At 42.0% G+C, this 21,291-nt stretch overlaps 4 non-coding genes across 4 annotated transcripts; all 4 read left to right on the top strand.

Moving 5' to 3' along the window:
* Positions 1-5,771: 5,771 nt before the first annotated feature.
* On the top strand, positions 5,772-5,843 carry trnap-ugg (transfer RNA proline (anticodon UGG)). Its single transcript has one exon. It is a non-coding gene; the product is annotated as a tRNA-Pro (tRNA).
* A 1,525-nt stretch (positions 5,844-7,368) lies between these two features.
* trnap-agg (transfer RNA proline (anticodon AGG)) lies at positions 7,369-7,440 on the top strand. The gene has a single exon. It is a non-coding gene; the product is annotated as a tRNA-Pro (tRNA).
* A 1,828-nt stretch (positions 7,441-9,268) lies between these two features.
* trnap-agg (transfer RNA proline (anticodon AGG)) lies at positions 9,269-9,340 on the top strand. Its single transcript has one exon. It is a non-coding gene; the product is annotated as a tRNA-Pro (tRNA).
* A 773-nt stretch (positions 9,341-10,113) lies between these two features.
* On the top strand, positions 10,114-10,185 carry trnap-agg (transfer RNA proline (anticodon AGG)). Its single transcript has one exon. It is a non-coding gene; the product is annotated as a tRNA-Pro (tRNA).
* The last annotated feature ends 11,106 nt before the right edge of the window (positions 10,186-21,291 follow it).

Raw genomic sequence — 21,291 nt, 5'->3', positions numbered from 1 at the left:
AGACAATGCTGGCTAAGTACACTAAATGTACACACATTATTACACGTCTTGAAAGGAGTAACTTGGTTACCAAACAGACAGAGTTGCTACTTAGTCATCAGGAAGTGGCTTCAGCTTATTGAAGTGGGAGATAAAGGGGCGCCACCTTGATTGGAACTTGTTTAAAGGCCCTCTTAGATTGTATTTAATTTTTAAAGTTTGATGACGATCATAATATCTTTAAGCCAAAAATGATGAGAGGGGAGACTAGAGAGACTTCCATTCAAAAAGTATTCTTCTCCGAGCTTGGAGAGAAGAGAATGCAATAACATCTGCTCGCGGTCTTGAGTAGGCAGAAGGCACCATGCAGACTTTATTCTATCGATGGCCTTAGCCCACCAGTCATCAGTAAAATCCACACTTCATTCTTTTTCCCATGCAACCCTAGCTTCGAATACTGTTTTCTTACTGAGTGACATGAGACCGCTACATATCCGGGGTATGAGAGCTTTCTGAATTCAATTTAATTTAAACAAATCCTCCCAGGGCAAAGTGGGGAACAGTGAAGGAAACGGGGGATACCGAGTACTGTGATGTCCGAAAGAAGTTGCTCTATGTTGAACTTTTTTCTGGGGACAGGAAATGTGCAGCGTCCTACTAAAAGTTACAGTTTTAATATCCATCCATCCATCCCTTTTTTCCACCGCTTATCCCAGATATACACACACACATCGCACAACAAAGGGAGTACCTTAAACACCAGTCATTGAAAAATATATAGTAGGGAATAAGCGGTAGAAAATGGATGGATGGATAGCCTCACAAATACCAGAATCAGCTTTGAAGGCCAAGTGATTGTGACCATGTATCACTTCCTGGCCTGTTGATGTAAAGCAGTGGTGTCCAAACTTTTTCCACAGAGGGCCGCACACGGAACAATTTAAGCATGCGTGGGCCATTTTGATATTGTTCCTTTTCAAACCATAACAAAATATATGGATTTTTTTTTTAATCCTTAGGTCCCCTGGGGAGCATAGAGTGTCAGTCACTAAAATGTTAAAAATAAGTCGAATTATTATTTTTTTATTTTTATTTAATGCTTACAGTAAATCTCTAAATCAACTTGAGGTTGATATAAAGTAAAACAAATAAGGTTTTATGCCTTTTCTGTCAAAGACAATTTTGTTTTTCGTAGTAAAACTCAAATATGCAATATTAAGACAGATAGATAGTACTTTATTTATTCCTTCAGGAGAGTTCCTTAATTTAGCAATTAAAGCCCTCAAATATCAATAATGCAGGACACCATTGATTTTAATTATTTAATATTTTTGAGTAATCAAAGTAAAAAGTAAAATCCTACTAAATATATTTGAGATCCGAAAGTTTCCCCAATTCATAAAGTGATACATTTTTATTTGTTGTTTTTTTACTTTTAACACATACATTTCAAGATCAACTTCCGACATATCTGTCGATTTTAAGTGGGAACTATTATTTTGTTTGTTTTATGCTCTTTTGTCCAAATTTTGATGTTTTTATACGGCAACCACACAACATATGCAATATTTTTTCCACATAAAACATTTTAAAGTGATAATTTTTAAGAAATAATTCATTATAACATAGATTTTTTTTTTGAGCAATGGAAAAAAATGAAAATAAAGACAAAAGGAACAAAAAAACTGCCTGCATGGCAGCTTTGTGTCAACATTGCCACTTTTTCTCATTAGATTTCACCTCATTCCACTTTTTTTAAATGTTTTTTTAAATTTTTGCAATACCATCAATTTTGCCATTTTTGCAGAATGTGTGGCGGGCCGGTAAACGATTAGCTGCGGGCCACAAATGGCCCCCGGGCCGCACTTTGGACACCCTTGATGTAAAGTAACAACAGTACATTTTAGTGGAGGACCTTAGGGAGATTTTCATTCACTTTTGTCTAAAAGCGCCAAATTTGGCACAGGGCATACTTAAATGATTTAGCTAGGGCGCCCGCGCCGCTGACCTTTGGGGTCGCCACAGCGGCCAATCAAATATGGCCGCTGCTTGTAACATTTGAAACAGATGAGCTACAAATGTAAAGTTTGTGTCTATTTCATGTGTTTTGACAATTAGAAATGTGTTGAAATGCTCATTTTTATTTGTGGGTGTGTCTCGACCCCTAATTTGCATATTTCCAAGTGGCGTTTTGCTACTCTGAAGACATTGGACGTAACTTGGGCATTGTTATGACTAAAACCTGGTGCAACATGCATGATTCCTTTTTAATGTTTACATGAAATATTCACATATCACACAATGAATACCACTGGTTTGGGGATGACTTGATCGAAGCTTTTTAGGATTTAATAAGGAGAGGGCAGCATGATACTCATGCTTTGTAGCCCTTTTAACAGGAGAACTAAGACAGTAGCTTCTGCAGTGTTAGTGGTGTTTGGCCTTATTTAATACAAGTGTTGATGCGATACCTGAACCATCAGTCAATGGATCAATAGCCACATTTATACATAAAGGTATAGCATTTGCAATTTCAATGAAATCTTTCAGATCCTTTTCTAGCAACAAAAGTCCTTCGCTTTTGGGTGTTTGTAAGGGGTCATCAGACTGGAATTGGCAGAGATAACATAAGTCCCAATTGCTGCTGCTGCTACTACAAACCCCGTTTCTATATGAGTTGGGAATTGTTAGATGTAAATATAAACAGAATACATTAATTTGCAAATCATTTTCAAACCATATTCAGTTAAATATTCTACAAAGTCAACATATTTGATGTTCAAACTGATAAACTTTTTTTTTTGCAAATAATCATTAACTTTAGAATTTGATGCCAGCAATACGTGACAAAGAAGTTAGGAAAGGTGGCAATAAATACTGATAAAGTTGAGGAATGCTCATCAAACACTTATTAGGAACATCCCACAGGTGTGCAGGCTAATTGGGAACAGGTGGGTGCCATGATTGGGTATAAAAACAGCTTCCCAAAAAATGCTCAGTCTTTGACAAGAAAGGATGGGGCAAGATACACCCCTTTGTCCACAAATGCGTGAGCAAATAGTCAAACAGTTTAAGAACAACGTCTCTCAAAGTGCAATCACAAGAAATGTAGGGATTTCAACATCTACGATCCATAATATCATCAAAAGGTTCAGAGAATCTGGAGAAATCACTCCACGTAAGCGGCATGGCTGGAAACCAACATTGAATGACCGTAACCTCCGATCCCTCAGACGGCACTGTATCAAAAACCGACATCAATCTCTAAAAGATATCACTGCATGGGCTCAGGAATATTTCAGAAAATAACTGTCACTAAATACAGTTTGTCGCTACATCTGTAAGTGCAAGTTAAAGCTCTACTATGCAAAGCGAAAGCCATTTATCAACAACATCCAGAAATGGCGCCGGCTTCTCTGGGCCGGAGATCATCTAAGATGGACTGATGCAAAGTGGAAAAGTGTTCTGTGGTCTGACGAGTCCACATTTCTAATTTTTGGGGGAAATATTCTACATCGTGTCATCCGGACCAAAGGGGAAGCGAACCATCCCGACTGTTATCGACGCAAAGTTCAAAAGCCAGTATCTGTGATGGTATGGGGGTGCATTAGTGCCTAAGGCATGGGTTACTTACACATCTGTGAAAGCACCATTAATGCTGAAAGGTACATACAGGTTTTAGAACAACATATGCAGCCATCTAAGCGCCGTCTTTTTCATAGACGCCCCTGCTTATTTCAGAAAGACAATGCCAAACCATATTCAGCACGTGTTACGACAGCGTGGCTTCGTAAAAAAAGAGTGCGGGTACTTTCCTGGCCCGCCTGCAGTCCAGACTTCTCTCCCATCAAAAATGTGTGGCGCATTATGAAGCGTAAAATACGACAGCGGAGACCCCGGACTGTTGAACGACTGAAGCTCTACATAAAACTAGAATGGGAAAGAATTCCACTTTCAAAGCTTCAAGAATTAGTTTCCTCAGTTCCCAAACATTTATTAAGTGTTAGTAAAAGAAAATGTTATGTAACACAGTGGTGAACATGCCCTTTCCCAACTACTTTGGCACGTGTTGCAGCCATTAAATTCTAAGTTAATTATTATTTGCAAAAAAAAAATAAAGTTTATGAGTTTGAACATCAAATATCTTGTCTTTGTAGTGCATTCAATTGAATATGGGTTGAAAAGGATTTCCAAATCATTGTATTCTGTTTATATTTACATCCAACACAATTTCCCAACTCATATGGAAACGGGGTTTTATATGTATATAAAGATATATATGTAAGTGTGTATATATATATATATATATATATATATATATATATATATATCATGTACATGTATATATAGCATGTATATATATTCTATATATTGAGTGTGTCAGAACGCACACACAAAGTGCATACAAGCAATGACATCATAGAGAGGAGGAATGGCAAAAATTTACAATGTGGTGAAGTACAATATGGGGGTATTTGGGCTTCAAAACTAACACTTTAAACAAGGAGGTGCCGCGCTGCAATTTGTGCTTTAAAACACGCCTCGCCAAATGTGGCGATTAGTATTACCACCGTTGCTTCAAACTTAGGTAAACGTTTAAACAATAATCATTCAGATCTTCACAAACAGTTATAAAGAATGACAGGTAATAATGTTGTTACACCTGTCCTGCTGTTCAGCTCCGGTGCAGACCGTAGTAGAGGAGCACAGGGCAGACATTCCTTCCTGGGTGGATGTTTTCATCAGGGGTAACACCCTTCACTTCACCTGGGAATTTGTCTGCTAAGCTCCGCTTTCGGGTCAGAATGATGAGGCCGCCGATTCGTGACAATCTGTTTGCTTGATTATTAGTTTTGCAGGACACAACCGGACCTGTTCATCACTCTTCTGCGCAATGAACACGCTACATTTCTCTCTCTCTCTACTTGCCCTCTCACTCACCGATGTCACTCACACAGCCAACACGATGACATTCTCGCAAACATACATACTGTACGCGACTCTCATAAGTAAACTAGCTCCTCTGTTTTGCACATGTAGATACATAACATTTAGATACATAACATATAGATACATAACATATAGATACATAACATGTAGATACCTAACATGTAGATACATAACATGTACATACATCGACGCGCACACAGCTGTTTGGCTTGATGCCAAATATAAGAAGAATTTGGAGTAATTTTTATTAACTTTTTTTAAATTAGTGGTAAAAGTGCAACACACTAACCTAGTTTTAGATTGTGTTCCCTGTTTAAATCTCAAAATTCATGAGATTTTTTTGTTGAAACATGACTTTTCTGGACTTGTTGGTGTAGTTGTATGATTCTCGCTTTGTGTGTGAGAGGTCCCGGGTTAAATTCCCAGACAAGCTCTTGAAAGTAATTTTATACTCTTTCCAAGGGATCCACGACATTTGATAAAATCAAATACAGTTGTACTTAAATCTATGACCACATTTTGTTCTAGAATTGAGCTCATAAGCCTTAGTTCATTTTGGTATGAAAAAAAAATGCAGTAAATCCAATTGGGGTTAAAAGTGCAATATGGAAGCCCAGTTTCAGATTGTGTCCCCTATCAAAATATCACATTTATTGACATTCTTGCAAAACCACAACTCATAAATTGTTGATTCAGTCGTATGATCGGATCTGGGGTTCAATTCCTGAAAATGCTCTTGTTCAATTATGCATGAAAATTGCAGTGAATTAAAATGTGTGTTATTACAAGTGCAGTTACCAATGATCTCCGCAAATAAAATGCATTTTTATGTGGAGTTTAACGGTTTGTTGGTCTAGTGGTATGATTCTCGCTTTGGGTGTGAGAGGTCCTGGGTTCAATTCTCAGACAAGCCCATAACTGTGATCCTAAACACTTACCTCAATTTTCCAAACTGCACACACTCAAGTGATCAATGAAAGTCCATAAAATGAAGTATAGTGGTACCTTAATTTACGATCTCTAAATGTTTTAGGACAGAGCTTGTAACCCTTAATTATTTTTTGAATGAAAATAGCCATACCTTTAAATTAGTGGTCAAAATGTTACACACTAACCTAGTTTCAGAATGTGTTCCTTGTTAAAATCTCACAAATCTTTGTTGAAACATTACTTTGTAGGGCTTGTTGGTGTAGTCGTTTGATTCACGCTCAAAGTGCGTGAGGTCCTGGGTTCAATTCCGGGTCATGCCCTTGTGTACATGTGGCCTAAGTTCTTCATTAGTCCACAAGTGAATATCTTTTCATGTATGACTTTCGACTTAGTTTTAAACTTTAACTTCTTTTTTTCATGGAATACACTCAATAGATCAGTAAAAATCTATCAAATCAAATCAAATCCTTTGTGATGTTGGATTTTTTAGTTTTGTGACTTCATATCAGGTTCCATGGTGTAATGGCTAGTGTGCTAGACTCTGAATCTAGGGATCCAAGTTTAATTCTGGGTGGAATCTCCTTGTGAAACGTATGAATTCTATTTGACTTACTTTTTGCAAGCCCTGGTTTGTAATTCATTTATTCAATCATGACTTTTTACCTCACACAGACAGTTGTAAAGTTGTTTCATTTGTTACCCGAGACTTCATCTTAAAGTTTACCTCAATTTTCCAAACAGCAGACACTCAATGGATCAATGAAGATCTATAAAATATATATATATTTTTTATAACAATAAAGTTTTTTTTGCCTGAGCCCATAGATGAACCAAAGTTAATTTAAGCATTAAAATGGCTTTTAATTTAAATTTAGGTTAAAAGTTTAATACAATTTTAAATTCCAACCATCCATCCATTTTCTGCGGCTTGTCCCTTTTGGGGTTGCGGGGGGTCGCTGGCTCCTATCTCAGCTGCATTCGGGCGGGAGGCGGGATACACCCTGGACAAGTCGCTACCTCATCGCAGGGCCCAATTTTATATTGTTCACCCAATTTACATCACACCTTTCATGAGATTTGTGGAACAATACTGTTTCAGGGTGTGTGCCATGGACGAGCCCTTGTGTATACACTATCAGTTTTCAGTCATTATTTTCCCACCTGTACACATCCGCTTGTTGGTCTAATTGCATGATTCTCACTAAGAGTGCAAGATGTTTCGGTTTCAATTTCCAGGCTAACCCTGAAGAGTAACTTTAAACTCTTAGCTGAATTTGCCAAACTGCACACACTCAAGGGATCAAAGAAAATGTATAAAATGAAGTGCAGTGGTAGCTCAATTTACAAGCTGTAATTGTTTTAGGACAGAGCTTGTAACCCTTAGTTCTTTTTATGCATGAAAATAGCCATACCTTTAAATTAGTGGTAAATATGCAACACACTAACCCAGTTTCAGAATGTGTTCCTTGTTAAAATCTCATAATTCTCTGGTGAAATTTGGTTTTTCAGGGCTTGTTGGTTTAGTCGTATGATTCTCGCTTAGGGTGCGAGAGGTCCCGGGTTCAACTCCCGGACAAGCCCTGGGCATGGATTTTTGAACTCTTTGCTCAAATTTCCAAACTGCACACAATCAAGGGATCAACAACATTTTAATAAAATCAAATACAGTTATACTTAAATCTACGACCACATTTTGTCATAGGAATGAGTTCATAAGCCTTAGTTCATTTTGGTAGGAAAAGAAAATTCAGTAAATACAATTTGGGTTAAAAGTGTAATTTGGTAGTCCAGTTTCAGATTGTGTCCCCTACCAAAATATCACATTAATTGACATTCTTGCAAAATCATAACTCATAATTTGTTGATCTAGTCCAGGGGTCGGCAACCTGCGGCTCCGGAGCCGCATGTGGCTCAGCTGCATAATTGCCGACACCCCCGATTATCCCGAGAGATTTCCGGAGTTTAATGCTTCTCTCAGCAATCACCCGGGTCCAACATTCTCCGATTTCCACCTAGTCGATAATATTGAGGGCATACCCTGATGGAAATGCCTTTACAACCCTCTAACACTCGTCGTCGCGCCCGCTTTTACACACTGCTATCTGCGTGCCAGCTGGTCACATGTAGAACACAGCCTCTGGTGTCAAACGAAAGTGACTGCAAGACATACTTGTTCAACAGCTATACAGGTTACACTGAGAGTTTAACAACTTTAACACTATTACTAATATGCGCCACACTGTGAAACCACACCAAACAAGAATGATAAACACATTTCTGGAGAACATCCTTACTGTAACACAACATAAACACAACAGAACAAATACCCAGAATCCCATGCATCCCTAACTATTCCGGGCTACATTATACACCCCCGCTTGCACCAAACCCCGCCCACCTCAACCGACGCACGGAGAGGGGGGGGGGGATTTGGTTCTAGCGGGGATGTATACTTTGGCGCATATTAATAAGAGTGTCAAAGTTTATTATATCACAACTCTCAGTGTAACCTGTATGGCTGTTGAACAAGTATGCGTTGCAGTCGTCTGAGTGTGTTCAAGGAAGCCACATGTGACTTGTGGCTGGGCTGTGCTAGATATTTGTACATGTTGTAGAGAGTGGTAAAGGCAGCGCCTTCATGGAACGCCCATATTAATGTTGAAGGGCGACATTTAGCAGACATTCGCGTGAATAGTTGCTCTGGATCCCGGAAGGTCGGCAAGTGTGATGCTGTCAAACGGCATTAATTTAAATCTCGCGGGCCGCACTAACGTAACATTTTCATATTAAGGTTAATACACAGCAGGAAGCAAAAAAACAACTCCGTATGCAGTGTTATTTCATTTTAAATTTCAAAAGAGTTTTGTGGCTCCCATTGCTTTCTTTATTTTGTGAAATCCGTCAAAAATATTTCTTTGGGTGGCAAAGGTTGTTGAACCCTGGTCGAGCCATAAGTTTCTCATTTAGGGTGCGAGAGGTCCTGTGTTCAATTCCCTGACAATCCCTTGTGTTCATGAGGCGTGAGTTTTTCATTCGTCCACATTTGAATTTCTTTATGACTTTCGACTTAATTTTAAACTTTAACCTGTACTCACGTCACACACTCAATGGATCAGTAAAGATCTATAAAATAAAATAAAATTGACCAAATTTTTCACTACAAGTTTTTTTTTGCCTGAGCCCATAAATGAACCAAAGTTAACTTAAGCATGAAAATGGCTTTTTATTTAAATTTAGGTTAAAAGTGTAATACAATTTTAGAATGTGTACCCTATTTACATCTCACCTTTCATGAGATTTGTGGAACAATACTGTTTCAGGGTGTGTGCCATGGACGAGCACTAAACCAGTTTCAGAATGTGTTCCTTGTTAAAATCTCACAATTCTATGTTGAAACAAAACATTTCTGGGCTTGTTGGTCTAGTCGTATGATTCTCGCTTAGGGTGCGAGAGGTCCCGGGTTCAATTCCCGGACAAGCCCTTAACGGTGATTTTAAACTCTTAACTCAATTCTCCGAACTGCACACACTCAAGGGATCAACAACATTTTATACAATCAAATACAGTTGTACTTAAATCTACAACCACATTTTGTTCTAGGAATGAGTTCATAAGCTTTAGTTCATTTTGGTATGAAAAAAAAATGCAGTAAATCCAATCGGGGTTAAAAGTGCAATATGGAAGCCCAGTTTCAGATTGTGTCCCCTATCAAAATATCACATTTATTGACATTCTTGCAAAATCACAACTCATAAATTGTTGATCTAGTCGTATGATCGGATCTGGGGTTCAAATCCTGAATACGCTCTTGTTCATTTATGCATGAAAATTGTAGTGAATCGAAATGTGTGTTAATAAAAGTGCAGTTACAAATGATCTCCCACAATATAATGCAACTTTTTGGTGCAAAACTAGGGCTTTAGTAGGTCTAGTAGTATGATTCTCACTTTGGGTGTGAAAGGTCTTGGATTCAATTCTCAGACAAGCCCGTAACGGTGATTTTAAACTCTTAGCTCACTTTTCCAAACTGCACACACTCAAGGGATCAAAGAAAATATATAAAATCAAGTACAGGGGTACCTCAATTTACAAGCCGTATTTGTTTTAGGACAGAGCTTGTAACCCTTGGTTCTTTTTTGCATGAAAATAGCCATACCTTTAAATTAGTGGTAAATATGCTACACACTTACCCAGTTTCAGAATGTGTTCCTCGTTAAAATCTCACAAATTCTTTTTTGAAACTAGAATTTGCAGGGCTTGTTGGTCTAGTGGTATGATTCTCGCTTAGGGTGCGAGAGGTCCTGGGTTCAATTCCCAGACAAGCCCTTAACAATGATTTCAAACTCTTAGCTCAATTTTCCAAACTACACACACTCAAGGGATCAATGAAAATGTATAAAATGAAATACAGTGGTACCTCAATTTACGATCTCTAATTGTTTTAGGACAGGGCTTTTAACCTTTGGTTCTTTTTTGCATGAAAATAGCCATACCTTTAAATTAGTGGTAAAAGTGTGTTGCAGGTCCCAGGTAGCCAGCACAAGCAGTCAGATAATAATGTCCTGTTAAACAGGAGGAAAAAGCACATCAAACGTTTCAGTTGTTCACAGACCGGTCGCTCTCATCAGAATGACGAGACACTTCCGGTCTGCAGGTAATACCATTCAATTAGGAAGAAACGCCGTACTGCCCCCTGCTGACCAAGGTGAATATCGACAATTGTGGGATGGCAGCTCCAAAAAGAATTCAAACCACAAAATAAAATAAATAAATCAACACAAAAATGTGAAACATTATGGGTGGGTCACACGCTCCCCGACAAAGAAAATGATTCCCGGAATAAAAAAAAAATATATTCTTTTCAATACACTTTTTTTTTTCAAATCAAAACTTGTATGTTAGTATGCAAAGGAAGGGACAGTGTATGGCAGTGTTGGGTATGGTGTCGGATAGGGTGGGTAATGTGGTGTTAGGCCTGACTGTATTCCCCATGCTGGCAATGTCTGTGGCCCACAAAGTCCAATATTGTTGACTGACCCAATTGACTGGTAGGATGGCTGACCAAGAGACTCGTAAGTCAGTGTGCTGGGTGGTCTCCTGTCTCGCACTGGTCTCTTGACTGTACCACACTGAGGGGAAGTAGGACTGTCTTGGTTAGTGTCATACTTGGCAATGTTCATTTTCAGCATTCGGTTCATATTCGTGTTCACTGGATTGTTCTTGCCCCATCAGTTAAGGTTCCTCTGCTGTGAAGCCAGGAGGCTGTCTGTGCTCTCCTGCTTGTGTGGTCAGCCTTGCTTGTTCATGTAAGGATGGAGAAGTAACAGGGTTTCTTTGAGGCACATGAGTGGTTGTTATATTTGACCTTTGTGACTCTGCTGGCCTTGATACTCTGAGCCAGTACTGTGGTCTTGGGCCATCTTCATCAGAGTCAGATGAAGCACTGCATTGGAACGTCTCTCTCTCTCTACATTCCTTTCAACCTTATTCCTCTTCCTTTGTCTTTCCTTAGTCTGTTCTTGGTTCTTTGACTCTTCAGCCACACTCACAGGTAAGTCATTTACCAGGTGGAGGAGATTCCTATGTAGAGTACGGACCTTGCCACCACCTGTCTCTGGAGACACTTTGTAAACAGGGCTGTCGTTTATTCGTTCCTTAACAATGTTTACCGTTTGCTCCCAGTAGGACCTGAGCTTTCCTGGACCTCCTTTCTCACTCATGTTGCGAATTAAAACCCTGTCACCAGGCTGTAGAACGGTCCCCTTCACATGAAGGTCATACCGTCTCTGTCCTCGTGCACTAGACTGCTGACTGTTCTCAGATGCAATGCGGTAGGCCTCTTTCATTCTCGCAGCCCATTTGTCCGCATACTCTTGGGGTGTTTCACCCTCCTCTTCAGAGGACAGACCAAAGAGCAGATCAACGGGGAGGCGGGGATGGCGCCCAAACATGAGGTAGTGGGGTGAGAAACTTGTTGCCTCATGTCTAGTGCAGTTGTATGCGTGCACCACCTGTGGCAAATGATCCTTCCAGTTGCTCTTTTTCTCCTCTTGCAGTGTTCTCAACATCTGAAGCAACGTCCGATTGAATCTCTCGGCAGGGTTTCCCTGTGGATGGTACGGGGTTGTCCTGGAGTGTCCCACCCCAGACAGTTGCTGAAGGGTCTTGAACAGGGAGTTCTCAAACTCTCTGCCTTGATCATGGTGCAATTTGGATAAAAAACCAAAGCGAGGGATAAAGTCATTAAATGTTTTCTCTGCGGCTGTTCTGCCAGTCTTGTTTCGTGTTGGATATGCTTGGGCAAATCTGGTGAAGTGGTCTATGACTACTAAGATGTATCCATATCCACCCTTACTTTGCTCTAAGTGCATGTAATCGATAGATACAAGCTCAAGAGGTGCCTTGGTCGTGATACTGCCCATTGGTGCTCGGTCATGTACTACAGGTTTCTTTTTCTTGATACAGGGGCACTGTTTTGTGACATATGCCTCAATGTCCTTTTTCATGAAAGGCCAATAAAAACGATCTCTTGCCAGCCCAATGACTCTCTCTGATCCTAGATGTGCCATGTCATCACGGAGATGCTTCAATACAAGGGGCCGATATTCAGAAGGTAGGACAAGCTGCTGTCGTTCCCCTGCACTCCTGTACAGAAGGCCACATTTCATATATAGTTTACCCCACTCATGCATGAGTCTTTTCACAGGGCCACCTGCTTTCCTCCTATCCTCATTTGTCAGTGCTGTCTTTGTCTGTTTCAGCTTGATTATCTCACTGATGGCTGCATCCTGCATCTGAGCTCTGATTAGTTCACTTTGGCTGATGGTCGGTACTGGGTACTTAACTTGAGACTCTGAACTTTGGCCCAGGTTAAGAGAAGCAACATAGGCAATGTCATACCTTTTTGCAGCCTCAATTCCTTCCCAAGTAGCACGTATCGCATCTCTGTCGAGCTCTTCAGTACACTCCTCAACATAACTGTTTATGTCCAGTGGGAGACGAGAGAGTGTGTCAGCATCCACATTGACTTTTACATTGACTGTACATTAGGTTGAATCTGAAGTCAGCAAGCTCTCCAACCCAACTGTAGCCTGTGGCATTTAGCTTTGCAGTACTCATCACGTATGTCAGTGGATTATTATCTGTATACACTGTGAAGGATGGGGCATAAAACAGATAATCCCTGAATTTTTCACATACCGCCCACTTTAAGGCTAAGAACTCCAGCTTTCCAGAGTGAAGGTTATAGTTCTTTTCAGCGGGGGTCAATGTCCTTGAACCATATGCGATGACCTTCAGCTTTCCACTCTGTCGCTGGTACAAGACTGCACCGAGTCCCTGCTGACAGGCGTCTGTGTGTAGTGTAAAGGGCATTTCAATGTCAGGGTACGCTAGTGTAGGTGGGTGTGACAAGATGTCAATGAGCTGCTCAAGGATGGTTTGGTGACAAGCAGTCCACTGAATGGGGGTCTTTGAAGGTAACTGTGCTCCTTTAACTTTCTTCATCTTCCCCTGTGTTGCATCAGGATTTACTTTCACTTGTAGCAGCCCATATATTGGCTTAGCGATGCGGGAGAAATCTTGAATGTACATTCTAAAGTAACTCAGAAAACCTAACAGTTTTCGGACATCCCCCACCGTAATGGGTCTTTTCTCCCTCAGTGGTATTACAGCCTCGATGTCTTTTGGGTCTATTCTCACCCCATTAGCTGACACCTACCTCCCCACATACCTGACCTCTGGCTTGAACAACTCACATTTTGTGGGTCGCAGCTTGACTCCATGACGTTGTAGGGCTCTCAGGAGACGATGCACTGCATCGACATGATCAGCAAAGGACTTGGAGTAGCAGAGAATGTCATCAAGGTAAGGAATACAGCAGTCATCACGCAAGGTGACAAGCATCGCCTCCATGCTGCGTTGGAAAGCAGCAGGGGCATTGCTGAGACCAAACGGTATTCTCACCCACTCATGTAGACCCCAAGGCGATATGAAGGCTGTCATGTGGCGGGATCCTTCAGCTATGTAGCCCTGATGATAGGCTTTACCTTGGTCAAGAATGGTGAACCAGCTGTGGCCGCCCAGGGTGTCCAAGAGATCCTGGATGCGAGGCAGTGGGTGGCGATCTGGCACTGTTTTCTTGTTCAACTGCCTGTAATCAATACACAGTATCAGAGATCCATCACGTTTTCTGACACAGACAACAGGTGCTGCATGATGGGAATATCCAAGATGGCGCCAGTGTGTGCTATGGCCTGCCGTCTATCGCTGTCAGTTCTGTTTGTTTTTGTGCTGTTCACGTTTTTTGTTGTCCCTGTCCACTCACTGTTTGTGTATGATCGCCAAACGCTGTTGGATCTGTGTCCCTCTCACACGGACATGATCAACTTCGACGTTGGTTTTTCGACGTCCAAGTCAGCGTTCTCACTTGGCCGGATTCCTCCTTTCCTTTTTCGCCCACTGGCTCCTCCCCCCCGGCGAAAGCGCCACCGGCGCCGCGGCAAACGTGGCGGCCAGCTGGTGAGAGTTAGGGCACTCCTGGCCCGCCTTTCCGTGGCTTCCCGAAGGAGGTATGGTCCGGTACCTGGTCTCTTCCTGCACCCGCGTTCGCTGGATCCCCCCGGGTCCTGGATTGTGCCTGTTGTCGGTCTGCAGAGGGAAGCTCGCCCGCCTCGCTCCTGCTGGCCCCGCCCCAAGTGACGCGGCGTGAATTCCCGCCACCTGCGGGCTCTGTGTCGGGCCCCACCTGGATTAGCAGCGGCCTTGGACGCGACGGCCCCCGTTAAGTTCAGTCTTGTTAACGCAAGATCCTTGACCAACAAAACATTTATCCTGAAGGATTTATTCCTCTCCCGCGGACTGGACCTCCTCTGTTTGACAGAAACCTGGCTGAGAGTTGGTGAGTCTGCCGCTCTTAATGAACTTCTGCCTCCGGAGTGTTTCTATTTTAATTCTCCGCGGTCTTCCGGCCGAAAAGGAGGAGGATTAGCAGTCGTTTTTAAAAATGACTTTAAATGCCGTCAGATCCGCCTGCAATCCTCCTTTTCAAGCTTCGAACTATGCATGTTTGAACTGGGTCTTTCTGATGTCGTCCTGTGTGTCGTCGTATATCGACCACCCAAGTACCACAAAGACTTTATAAATGACTTTTCAGAATTTCTGGCCGAAATCCTGCCCAAATATGATCGTGTCTTAATTGTTGGTGATTTTAATATTCACACCTGCTGCCCAGACGAACCATTATCCAGGAGCTTCCTGAATGTCATTGACTCTTTTAACTTTGTACAGTCTGTGTGTGGTTCTACACACAAACGCGGGCATACACTAGACCTCGTACTGTCTTATGGTTTTATTGTTGACAATGTTGTTATTGGTGATGCGGTGTTCAGTGATCACAGTCCTGTTATGTTTAATTTAACTTTTGAACCTGATGTAAAACCGCTTGCCGTGCGTCATGCGCGTGTTATTAGGTCTGACACCGCAGCCGCCTTTTCTCCTTTGTTTACTGAGTACATGCAGAGTATATCACACCCTGCAGACACTGAACAATTGATGTACTCTTTTCTTTCGACATGTTCTAAGATTCTGGATAGTATAGCGCCCCTCAGAGCTATACGTCCCAAACTAAAACAGGAACCTTGGCTCAATGAAACCACACGCTCGGCGTGAGTGGCGAAGGGCGGAGCGCAAGTGGAAAGGGGATCACTTGGAAGTCTCCTATCAAATTTTAAAAGAAAACTGTCAAAATTATCAAAGTTTGGTTAAAGCTGAGAAAACAAAATATTTGTCAGACTTAATTTTAAATAGCATCAATAAGTCACGTGTTCTTTTTAATACTATTAGTAATGTTCTTAAACCAAATCCAGCCACTTCACTGGAGATGACAAGTGAAACTTGTGAAAAATTTCTCTCCTTTTTTAATGATAAGGTTGCTTCTATTCGGGCAAATCTTTCTCGTTTTCCGTTAAGTTTAATGTGGCCACTCAGTGCTCGACTGTGTTCTGTCACTTTGAGCCTGTGTCCATGCCTGAACTTACAGGAATAGTCGGCAAGCTAAAACCCTCGTCATGTCCCACAGACCCAGTCCCCCCTCGCTTTTTTAAAGAAATCTGGGACACTGTTGATTTGTCTGTTAGGAACATCATCAACAGCAGCTTGATTTCTGGCTGTGTCCCCTCCTTTTGTAAAAGAGCTGTTGTTGAGCCTTTGATTAAAAAAACAGGTCTTGATCCGACAAGTTTGTCAAATTATCGGCCAATTTCCAAATTACCTTTTGTGTCAAATATTTTGGAGAAATGTGTTCTGGCACAACTGCAGCCTTTTTTAGATGAAAATAGCACTTTAGATCCATTTCAGTCTGGATACAAAGCTTTGCACAGTACTGAATCTGCACTTTTAAAGGTTTTTAATGACTTGCTTTTAATGTCTGATTCTGGCAGCTCTGCCATTTTAGTGCTTTTATATCTTACAGCTGCCTTTGACACAGTCGACCACACAATTCTTTTAGACCGCCTGAGAGACTGTGTGGGTGTCAGGGGGACTGCGTTAGCGTGGTTCAGATCTTACCTGTCTGAGAGGTCCTTCTCTGTCAGGCTGGGGGACGCCACCTCCTCTTCTGCCCCGCTTTACTATGGTGTCCCCCAGGGATCTATTTTAGGCCCCATCCTGTTCGCTCTTTATCTCCTCCCTCTTGGAGATATTTTTAAGAAACATGGAGTGTTTTATCACTTTTATGCAGAAGACTGCCAAATTTATATGCCGATTTCAAAAAGCCACGGCCCCCTGACACCCCTTCTTAACTGTCTATGCGACATCAAGGCTTGGTTAGCCCAGAATTTTTTAATAATGAATGAGGGAAAAATGGAAATTTTAGTTTTAGGTCCGGCCCTCACTGACTTGGGACCATTGCAAAATTATGTGCGTCCCAAAGTCACCAGCCTTGGCGTCACTATAGACAGCGATGTTAAACTAGAGAAACAAGTCAATGGCGTTTTAAAATCGTGTTTTTATCACCTTCGTCTTTTAGTAAAGGTTAAACCGTTTTTATCTTTTAACCTTTTTGAACAAGTCGTGCATGCTTTTATTTCAAGTCGCCTGGACTATTGCGATGCACTTTATGCTGGCATTAGCCAAAAAGCTCTCTCCCGGTTGCAGTTAGTCCAGAACACGGCAGCACGACTTTTAACAGGGGCCAGGAAACGCCAGCATATAACCCCAATTCTTCAGAGTTTGCACTGGCTCCGTGTTCATTTTAGAATTGATTTTAAAACATTGCTGTTTGTTTTTAAATCTTTACATGGACTGGCACCTCAATATATCTCGGACCTTATCCAAATTTACATTCCTGCGCGCGCTTTGAGATCTGAGAGCCAGTTCCAGCTCGTGGTGCCCAAGACCAGACTTAAGACCAGGGGAGACAGGGCCTTCTCTGTGGTCGGCCCTAAGCTCTGGAACACTCTGCCCCTCCATGTTCAAACTGCTTCCACAGTGGTGTGTTTTAAGTCTCGTCTTAAGACCCACTTTTATTCTTTGGCTTTTAACACTACGTGAGTTGTGTGGTCCTCTGTTCTCTGTTGTCCTCTGTGTTTTTTATACACTTTGATTTCTATTTTACTGTTTTAATTGATTTTACCCTTTAAAATAGTTTTTAATCATATTTGTTTTTATATTGTTTTTATTGGTTTTATATTTATTTATTTTTTGTTTTTATTCAGTCATTGGTGGAGCATAATATATATATATATTTTTTTTTATTTTTTATTTTTTTTTTTTTTTTTTTTTTTTTTTTTACAATTGTTTTTAACATGGCTGTGCAGCACTTTGGAAACGTTATTGTTGTTTTAATGTGCTATATAAATAAAGTGGATTGGATTGGATTGCTGCAAAGGGTGATTTTGACTTGACAATCCAGCCTTTTGCAAGCAGCTCTTGGATGTACTGTTTGACCTCTTGATATAGTGGTTTGGGAATGGATGAATATGTTTTTTGGACTGGAATGTCATCTTTCAGACTTATGGTCATATGGAGGCTTGGGATGTCCCCAATGTCACCCTCATTGTGAGCAAAAGCTCCTGATTCCTCCATCAACATTTGTTTCACCTCCTCTTCTTGATCATCTGTCAGATGACTGACATCCACTGGTGGGTGCCACAGGTCTGCAGTTGTTGGGGCCTGATTAGAGCTGGGAGGAGATGAGGAGTCAACAGTATTAACCTGAATACTTTTAGGGTCACTGTGGGGACTGTCTGTCTCTATGACTTTGTCAATGGACTCAATGCTGCCTAGGACTGTAAAGCTTGGCAAGGTCACATCATGTTGGGAGTGGTTTGACATGGGCACTTTAATGAAACACCTGTCAGTCTGGTGAATCTCCATTAGGCCTGCTCCAATGCTCAATGACTCCAGCTGTACACTGTCAAGGTTGGGTTCAAACAACACAAATGACTCTGAGGGGTTAATCTTGGGAGGAACCCTGCACTTAACGTAAACTACCTGACCTGAACAAATTGTGACCTCTTTGAAACCCACATTTACAGTAGCATGTTCCTCTTTTGGGGAGTTCTGAGTCCGAATAAAACTCACTATGGCCCCGGCACTAACATCATCAATCTCCATGGCACCTGCGAGGAGGTTAGACAGAATGGACATGAGTTTAGGCCGGCCTTCATTGCTTTTAATGAGTTCTTGGATTACGTTAAAACCAACTAATGATCTGTCTAGTTTCAGGCAACTCACTAGGAAGGGTACACGGATGGATAAGTCTGGCTCATCATTGCCTGGCAGGTTTACCACAATTTCAACCCATCCGTCGTAAGGCACTTCATCACCTGTGACTGCCGAAACATTCAGCTCACTGTCCAGTAGCTCACGGAGAGGTTGAATATCTTGGCTAGGCAGATATTTGCTTTTCCATGTGCGGTCAATTAGGCTCACATTAGCTCCTGTGTCCAGCAGGACAGTGACAGCGTAGCCACCCATACTACATTTCAGCAGGGATTCGCGGCCAATGAGTGGGGCTACTAGCTTGCATGGTTGTGATGTAATATGGGATTGTATTGTTTTTGCATCACTGATCTTAGCTGGCTTTGGTTTTGGGCCTGTTTGGGGTTGGGACATGGGTGCAGGAGCGGTCAAAGGTTGTCCATCTGTCTTGACCGCGCCTCGTTTCCCGACGGTTTCTGTTTCTTCAAACACCCAACTGCACGATGGCCTTCTTCTCCGCATGCAAAGCAGTGGTTGCAATTTGGATTGGACTGTGCGACACATTGTGTGCAGCCATAGGGTCTCTGTGTCTTTCTCTGAGTTCTGGGCTTGTCAGGGTCACAGTAAGGTGTTGGTGCACAGCGTTGGTCTGGTGCATGAGCCTGCGTGACCAGCTGTTTCAGGGTGTCCATTGCCTGGGTCAATGCTTCAACCTGGGAGCTAAGCCTATGTATTGTGTCATCTCTATTGACGATGTTGACTTTTACCTCACTCTTACCTTTCTCCTCAGGTTCAGCCTGGATGCTATGGGCCTGACTTACTTTACGGGCAGAGCTGCGACCAAATCGGCGCTTTCTCTCACTTTCCTCTGTGGTGGTCTTTATCACCTGTCGCAGCAAAGCTTCATCAGATACTGTTGGGTCAGCAAGGAGAGGCTGTATTGTAGCGGTATCATACTTTACTACTGAGCTTGTCTGTTTAATAGTGAACATAATCTTTTGTTTGAGGCCAATCATTCTATACAAGAATTGCTGGGGTGTCTCATTTTCATGTTGCTTGGCACACATCAAGTCCTGAAAGAGCTCTGTGCATCCCTTTTCACCTAGGTGTGACTGGAGGAAGCTTTTGAGTTCTGTGACAGTCAAGTCGTCTTTGTTTGTCAACATATCTCTGAAGATGCCAGGTTTGATTGCACGGAGCACCCCTCTAATGACCTCCCCCTCAGTGTGTTTCTCTCTGAGACCTTCATCTATTTGTTTGCATAAGCTGTTGTAGCTGAGATCAGATGTTGTGTCACTTATTTGGCCCCCATGTATCCTGAACTCTTTTCGCTGGAAATAAGCAAGATCTTGTAGGGAGACCAACCTCTCGGGAGTTTGGTGTGGTGTGGGTTCGATATCACAATGGTGACCTGGCTGGTTGCCACCTTGTGCTGGTGTTCTTAAAGTCATTAGGGGGTCATTTGCATCATGGTTGTTCAGGTGTGGGTTAGTTGTGGTTGTCAGGCCAGAAGATGTGTTGGGAGTCACACATTCCTGTAACTTCCTACCTAGTTCTTCATACATGGCTGGTAGTTGCTTCATATCTGGTGTTGTTGTGTGGGTGTGTGTACTGGGGTTAGTGTGTGGATATGTAGTGTCACCTGAGTGTGTGGGTGGTGCATTTAAACAAGATGGCTCACCATTTGAAACAAAAACAGGTAATTCAAAACAATCACGTTTTTTGATAACCTTCAATATTACATCATTCAATATCATCAAACGACCAATACCCTCATTATTAGAATTAAACAGATCATCAGATTGCATAAAGGAAAGGATATGGTGGATGCAGCTTTCCTCATCGGTTGAGCTCAACTCATCTGTGCCTGGATGATCAATTCCGATGGACATCGCAACCTCATAAGGTTCAATGCCTGAGAGATGGTATAGTTGCTTTTTGATGCTCCATAAGAGTTCTTTGCGTCTTTCAGACATGGCCATAGCTGCAGTGATGACACCTTGCTTCTGTCGTCGCTTTGCAGCCACTTCACCTAGCCTCTGTAATGGCACTGAGTCACTGTAGTTGCACTGCAGTCCCTGTAGTTGCTTTGGCTCTATGGTCACACGCCACCTCTGTACTGTAGTTGTCCTGCAGTCACGCCACCTCGTCTCTGTAGCCGCACTGTAGACACACCACCTCTGCTCTGTAGCCGCACCGCAGACACACCACCTCACTTCAGCAACGTGAAGTCACTCTGGCCTTCTGGTTCATATGTATCACTGGATCAGCAACCGTCAAAACATCAATGGCGTTGCCGATCCCGGACGAGCCCCCAAATATCTGTTGCAGGTCCCAGGTAGCCAGGACAAGCAGTCAGATAATAATGTCCTTTTAAACAGGAGGAAAAAGCACATAAAACGTTTCAGTTGTTCACAGACTGGTCGCTCTCATCAGAATGACGAGACACTTCCGGTCTGCAGGTAATATCATTCAATTAGGAAGAAACGCCCTACTGCCCCCTGCTGACCAAGGTGAATATCGACAAATGTGGGATGGCAGCTCCAAAACGAATTCAAACCACAAAATAAAATAAATAAATCAACATAAAAATGTGAAACATTATGGGTGGGTCACAAGTGCAATATACTAACCCAGTTTCAGAATGATTTCCCTGTTAGAATCTCATAATTCATAAGATTTTCTGTTGAACAATATTTTTCGGGGCTAGTTGGTCTAGTCATACGATTC

Source organism: Nerophis ophidion, linkage group LG21 (assembly GCF_033978795.1).
Source record: "Nerophis ophidion isolate RoL-2023_Sa linkage group LG21, RoL_Noph_v1.0, whole genome shotgun sequence".
Lineage (NCBI taxonomy): Eukaryota > Metazoa > Chordata > Actinopteri > Syngnathiformes > Syngnathidae > Nerophis > Nerophis ophidion.
The sequence above is the reverse complement of the archived record's forward strand: the minus strand, read 5'-3'. Positions and strand labels throughout refer to the sequence as shown.